The sequence below is a fragment of the Eulemur rufifrons genome, chromosome 6 (genome assembly GCF_041146395.1).
Source record: "Eulemur rufifrons isolate Redbay chromosome 6, OSU_ERuf_1, whole genome shotgun sequence".
Classification (NCBI taxonomy): Eukaryota; Metazoa; Chordata; class Mammalia; order Primates; family Lemuridae; genus Eulemur; species Eulemur rufifrons.
Genome location: NC_090988.1, coordinates 22499294 through 22505816, shown reverse-complemented (window position 1 = coordinate 22505816; position 6523 = coordinate 22499294). Strand labels below are relative to the sequence as shown.

Sequence of the window (6523 nt, the reverse complement as noted above, 5' to 3'; positions counted from 1 at the left end):
CTAGGTTAAATTGGATTTTTTTTCACGCAACAAAATCAAGGGTGTAAAATTTGGAAACCAAACAAGCAAAACAAAACAGGATTTTATGTCCTGACATTTTCTCATTCAGTTATAAAGCCCATGTGTTGAGAGAAGATAGGGCAAAAGCAACATGTCTATGAGCCAGAAAGAATGGTAGCAAAGCAGAGATGTTTTTATTCCTTCAGGGTGAGAAATGAGTTTACACATTGTGGAATAAGAAATGACATAAAGCAGTGCGGGGTTAGTTCTGGTGGGGAGGAAAGGCCCTGTTTCTCTATGACAGGTGACTGTGTGTGTGTGTGAACTCAGGTGGAAGTGGGTGGTGAGTGCATGGAGAAGTATACAAAGGGAAATAATACTTCTAAGCTACTGTGTTGCAGTGCCAGATACTACTGAGAGATTCATCTCATTTAATCTGTACAACGACCCTATGAGGTAGCTATTCTTGTCATTCCCATTTTACATGTGCGGAAATCAAGCTTCAGACACATTGTGTCCAAGGTACACAGCTCTTTTGTACTTTGATTCTGGGACAAGTCTTGGGTTATGAGACAAGATTCAAAACCAGGTTGTGTGTCTCCAAAACCCATTCTCCTCACACCGTGCCTTTACATATCCACCTATATTAACATAAGGGAAAATATAAGGAAGCAAACAGGCATGACGCAGTCCTTCAGTTTTTTAAACCTAGGCAGAGACAACTGGTCAGGGATAATAAAACAAAGCTGCTCTCATACATTATGTGCTTTCTTAATCATTATTTTTTATTTTATCACACAAAGTTTAAGAATGCTAATTTTATTGAAACAAACTTACAGATAAGATAGCAGCACATTATCAGATTTAATTTGCTGAGACCCAAACAGGCAAAGACTGGTTTCATATTCTAGCCAGTTACAAAAAGTGATCAAACTATGTAATTAAGAGGAAAAGGATCTAAAACAGTCTGTTTAATATGATCTTTATTTTGTGTTTTTTTTCTTAAAGTACTCTTCCTGTCTATTAAGATCTTATTGAGATTGGCTCAGACTCCCACTGGAACAAAGTCCAATGTTGTTCTCAAAGTTTCTGCAGATTCCTGACACCCAGGGCCACCTTTGGTTCTAAGCACTTGCTTCCCCCAATAGCAATTATTTTGATATTCAAACATGCTACTCTTTTGTTCACACTGATTCAGATGTGAAATTCAGCTATTCCCCCTAATTTCTACAAAGAATGAGTTGCACCAAGTGTTATGTGTCTAGCAGACTTTATTAAAGGTTTACAGAGTTGTAGGCATTCACATTAGATTAGTGCAAATAATTTTAAATTGTTTACTGGATTGCATCAATTCTAAGACAGTCACTTTTCATATTTTAGTATCTCTGAAATAAGAATGCGCCTTACAATTGAAACCATCTCTTGAAACCACTTGCTATTGCCACAAGTAGCTGTAAGTTGACCTAAGAATGCCACATGGGAGACTGTAACCCACACCCTATAGCTTAACAATATATAGCCAATTACTAATCAATGTTATTTCTGTAAGCCAAGGAGAATTCCTGGCAAACTTTGTGTCAACCCACTCTGTCCCACTTTTTTTTTTTTTTTTTTTGCCTTTAAAATCCTGCTTTAACAAAGGCTGAATGCAGCTCATATCCAAGATTAGTTGGGGCCACATCTTCTGGGCAGCTGTGCTCACTTTGGCTCAAGTAAACTCTTTAAATTATATTTTATGTCTCAACCTCTTCCTTTTATGTTGACGAGAATGTAAAATAATGGTGTGTCTTACAGTTAATGGCATCTTAGATCTGATGGAAAAGGGCACCCAGGAGTAACTGCAGCGGACAGTTCCATGCCAGCTCACACTCAATATTGCCTCCAGTGTGTTGCGAGTCTTTTCACTTTCTGCCGAAAATAAATCTGCCTGGACAAGCACAGCTTGGCAGTGTGGGGGTTGACAGCCCCAGGGACAGCCTTCAACTAACGGTGGGTAAATGCCCCTGCCTTGCTTTCTGAATTCAGGTGGATCATTTGGGGAGGCATTCTGAATGCTTCTCAGGAGGGTCTGAACAAATCAGGCCCACAATGACAACCTTGATACCATATCACCTACTGACATTTGCACCTTCCCTCTCCACTCTGCTAGCTTTCTCACTCCCACTCCCTGGGATCACCTCTAAAATATAATCACCTGCACACAAGTCCTTGTTTCGGGCTCTATTTTTGCGTTTTTAAACTCCAGCTAGGGCTGGGTGCAGTGGCTCACGCAGGCACTCTGGGAGGCTGAGGCGGGAGGATAGCTTTAGGTCAGGAGTTTGAGACCAGCAATGAGCGAGACCCCCCGTCTCTGTTAAAAATAGAAAAATTAGCCGGGCATCGTGGCACACGCCTATAGTCCCAGCTACCCGGGAGGCTGAGGCAGGAGGATCGCTTGAGCCCAGGAGTTTGAAGTTGCTGTCATCTAGGCTGACGCCACAGCACTCTGCTCAGGGCAACAGAGTGAGACTGTCTCAAAAAAACCCCTCCAGCTAGGGCTGTCTTTGTACCCTCCTTCTCACAGCCTCTCCTTTCATATGCAGAACCATTCAGCTCTTACAATACAATATTAATTATTAACATAATAATAAGAACATCAACAAATAAGATTTTCATGAACCAACTGCAGTTACATATGCTTCATGAGGCCCCAGGCTCAAAACTAGTGTGAGTTAAATACAACTCATATGGCACTTAATGTGTTAAAAATTTTTTTTTTTGAGACAGGGTCTCACTATGTTGCCCAGGCTGGTCTCAAACTCCTGGCCTCAAGCAATCCTCTAGTCTTGGCCCCTCAAAGTGCTGGGATTACAGGTGTGAGCCACTATGTCTTATTTTTATAGAAAGGAAAAAAAACCAATGAAAGTTAATATAAAATTTGATTAAACTGGCTTTTTTGTCTCTTTTTAAAAATAACTTTATTGAAATATAGTTTATATACCATATGTAATTTATATACCATAAATTATATACCATACCCATTTTAAGTAGACAATTCAATGATTTTTAGTAAATTTATCAAGTTGTACAACCATCACCATATCTAGTTTTAAAACGTATTTTTTCCATCACCCCTAATAAGATCCTTCATATCCATTTATGGTTAATTCCCATTCCCATCCCCATCCCTAGGCAAACATGAATCCATTTTTCCATTTCTATAGATGTGCCTTTTCTGGACATTTCATCTATATAGAATCATGTAACATACAATCTTTTCTGTTTGGCTTCTTTCACTTACCATACATGAATGTGGTGCATTCATGTTGTACCACATACCAGTATTTGACTCTTTACCAATACTAACAAGTATTGGTATTCTCTTATGGATGTCCCACATTTTGTTTATCTCTTCATCAGTTGATAGACATCTGGGCTCTTTCCACTTTTTGGCTATTATGAATAATGCTGCTATGAACATTAACATACAAATGCTTGTGTGGACATATATGTTTTACTTCTCTCCATTCCTATGATATGCAGGAATGGAAATTGCTGAGTTGCATAAAAAATTTTTATTTAACCTTTTAAGAAACTGAAAAATTGTTTTCCAAAGTCGCTATGCTACTTTGTGTTCCTACCAGTAATCACGAGAAGTCCTTTCTCACCACATCCTTGTTAACACTTGTTATTATTGTCTGTCTTTTTTTTTTTTTTTTTTTTTTTTTGAGACAGAGTCTCACCCTGTTGCCCAGGCTAGAGTGAGTGCCATGGCGTTAGCCTAGCTCACAGCAACCTCAAACTCCTGAGCTCAAGCGATCCTCCTGTCTCAGCCTCCCGAGTAGCTGGGACTACAGGCATGCACCACCATGCCCGGCTAATTTTTTTTTCTATATATATTTTTAGCTGTCCATAAAATTTCTTTCTATTTTTAGTAGAGATGGGGTCTCACTCTTGCTCAGGCTGGTCTCGAACTCCTGAGCTCAAACGATCCGCCCACCTCGGCCTCCCAGAGTGCTAGGATTACAGGCGTGAGCCACCGCGCCCGGCCTGTCTGTCTTTTTGATCATAGCGATGTGGTGGATGTGGTATCTTATTGTGTTTTTAATTTGCATTTCCTTAATGACTAGTGATGTGAAGCATCTTTTCATGTGCTTATTTGCCATTTGTATATCTTCTTTGGAGAAATATCTATTAAAATATTTTGCCCATTTTAAATTTGAGTTTTCTTATTATTTGGAGGTAAGACTTCTTTGCATATTCTGGGTACAGGTCTTTTGCTATGTAAGTGACTTGCAAATATTTTCTCCCAGTCTGTGGCTTGTCTTTTCATTTTCTTAATGGTGCCTTTTGAGTGTAAACATTACTTCTTAAAAATTTTTTTAGTGGTACAGCTCTTTTAGAATTTGTCTAGCAGGTTTTCTGGTCCTCAATGGAAAATGCCCTCATGCAAAAAAAAATATTTTGAAATAATTAAGGATTCACAGGAAGTTGCAAAGATGGTATAGAGATATTTTACGTATCCTTCACCCAGTTCCCCCCCAAATAATGAATTTTGATTAAGTCCACTTTGTTAATTATCTTTCTTTTATGGATCATGCTTCTTGGGTTATGTCCAAAAAATCTTTGCCTAACCCAAGGTCTTAACATTTTCTTCTATGGTTTATTCTAAAAGTTTTACAGCTTTAGCTCTTACCTTAACACCTCTGGTCCATTTTGAATTAATTTTCGTATAGGTGTGAGGTAACGGTCTAAGTTCATCATTTTTTTTGCGTGTGGATAGTCAATTGTCCTAGCACCATTTGTTGAAAGACTCTTCTTTCTCTATCGAACTCCCTTGGCACCTTTGTCAAAAATCAATTGATCATAAATATAAAGGTTTATTTCTGGACTCTCAAATCTGTTCCTTTGATCTATATATTTATCCTCATATTAGTACTAAATTGTCCTGATAACTTTGGCTTTACAGTAAGTTTTAAAATTAGGAAGCAAAAGTTCTCCAACTTGATTCTTCAAAAATTATTTGTCTATTTTGGGCCTTTTGCATTTCCATATACATTTTAGGTTCAGCTTGTCAATTTCTGCAACAAGCCTACTGGAATTTTGATGGAGATTGAGTTCAATCTATAGATCAATTTGGGAATAAGTGCCATCTTAACAATACTGAATGAGGTTTTCAATCAATGAACATGACTGTCTCTCCAATTATTTAGATCATCTTTAATTTCCCTCAGCAATGCTTGAAATTTTCAGTGTATAAGTCCTATGCTTCTGTTAAGTTTGTATTTTATTCTTTTGAAATACTACTGTGAATGGAATTGTTTTCTTAATTTTATTTTCAGATTGTTCATTGCTCATATATAGAAATACAATGTACTTTTTTTTTTTGATATAGGGTCTTGCTATGTTGCCCAGGCTGGAATGTAATGTCTATTCACAGGCATGATCATATTGCACTGCAGCCTTGAGCTTTTGGCCTCAAGCGATCCTCTTGCCTCAGCTTCCCAGGTAGCTAGGACTATAGGCACATGCCACTGCCACTGCATGTGGCTGTCAATGTAGTTTTGCATATTGATTTTGTAATCTGCAGCCTTGCTGAACTTGTTTATTAGTTCTAACAGATGTGTGGGTGGGTGTGTGTGTTCCTTAGGATTTTCTACACAAAGAACCATGTTGTCTGCAAATAATGACTTCCTTTCACCTGGATGCCTTTTATTTCCCTTTATTGTCTGCTTGCACTGGCTAGAACCTCCAGCATGATGTTGAATAGAAGTTGCAAGAACTGGCATGCTTGCATTATTCCTGGTCTTAGGGGAAAAGAAGTTTCCTCAAGTTTTTCACTATTAACTATGGGATGTTAGCTATAGGTTTTTCAGAGATGCCTTTATCATGTTGAGGAAGTTCTTTTTTCTTTCAAGTTTATTGAGAATTTTCATTATGAATTGGATTTTGTCAGTGCTTTTTCTGCATCTATTGAGATAATGTGGTTTTTAACCTTCATTATATTAATATGGTATATTATATTAATTGATTTTAGGATGTTAAACCATCTTTCCATTCCTGGGATGAATGCTATTCTGACAGAGTATATAATCCTTTTTATATGTTGCTGGATTCAGGATCAACCTGACTTTTAAAGATATACTGACTTGGAAGAAATTTAGAAATTTGCCAAGTGAAATGGCCTCCTTATAAAAATCTCGATGATTTTAATGACATTCTTAAAAATTAGAAAATTCAAATATCAATATCTTTTGTCTTTAGGACCAATAACCTAAAAGATTCAAAACAATTCTACTGAGTATACTCTATGTGACAATTAACAATATAGAATGTGTTTTCACACTATGCATTTTTTACAACATGTATAAATATTGAATTCACTTGGATAAGAGAAAGTGAATTTAATTTTAAGAAAGCTTATTCATTTCTTAATGGTGTTTTTTGAGACCATTATTTCTTTTAGTTCACCACTACAATTATAGGCTCATAAACTCTTACAGCCTTTCTGAAACACAAAAACCAGAAATTTCACATTGAAATT

General features: G+C 37.2%; 1 non-coding gene across 1 annotated transcript; it reads left to right on the top strand.

The window, feature by feature from the left end:
* Positions 1-4362: 4362 nt before the first annotated feature.
* On the top strand, positions 4363-4426 carry LOC138385578 (U7 small nuclear RNA). The gene has a single exon (XR_011233800.1). It is a non-coding gene; the product is annotated as a U7 small nuclear RNA (small nuclear RNA).
* The last annotated feature ends 2097 nt before the right edge of the window (positions 4427-6523 follow it).